Raw genomic sequence first — 845 nt, 5'->3', positions numbered from 1 at the left:
TAAATACTCTAATCGTTGTTCACTGTCAACAAATTTGCCACCATGGTGGATTTCGATAGTGAAATCCGAATCACCCATAACTGCATACCAAAAAAAAAATATATATATATAATGCCATAAATCCTTCTTCAACCATTTTCAGAAACAAAAGAAAGCTCTAATGAACAATGTGGCAAATTTTTCCAGGAGAAAAAAAGAAAAACCCTTCAACGACTAAAAGGTTAAGCGTTGTATTACCTAGAGGCAGCACCAACGCCTACGACGATGGCAGTGACACTGGAGACGCGAAACCCTCCAGCAATATTCCAGTGGAGTTGATCTTGGCAGCTGAGGGAGTGGACAACCAACGAATGTGAATGAGTTTTTTCTCTAAGTTTGGGAGAAGAGAATGAACAATTTCCTTCTAAATGTGGGAGGGTAAATTTGTATTTCAGAAAATAGGAGTGAAAGAGAATTAAGGATTTCACAAAAAGTTAAAGAATCTTTAATTTAGGAACGGAATATTTCGTTAAATCTAACTGTTTGGTTACGGTAGGGACCTAATTGAAAAAAAAATAGGTGCAGGAACCTAATTAAAAGAAAAAAAGGTATAAGGACCTATTTAAAAATTTCGCAAAACTATAGAGACCAACAGAGTAATTAAACCTAAAAAAAAACAAATCTAAAAGTTTGTGATATGACGCATTTTGATTGATATTTTCGAATTGGTTTCTTACTATATATCCTGATAAAGGAAGAGTCCATCTTTATTCTTGAAATTGTAATTAAAAAAATAAAAGTTTAATAAATTAGTTTTTACTTTATTTTTTTATAAAAATAAATAATTAAAAAAATAATTAATAAGA

This window comes from Arachis ipaensis, chromosome B05, assembly GCF_000816755.2.
Source record: "Arachis ipaensis cultivar K30076 chromosome B05, Araip1.1, whole genome shotgun sequence".
Classification (NCBI taxonomy): Eukaryota; Viridiplantae; Streptophyta; class Magnoliopsida; order Fabales; family Fabaceae; genus Arachis; species Arachis ipaensis.
Note: the sequence above shows the minus strand (reverse complement) of the source record.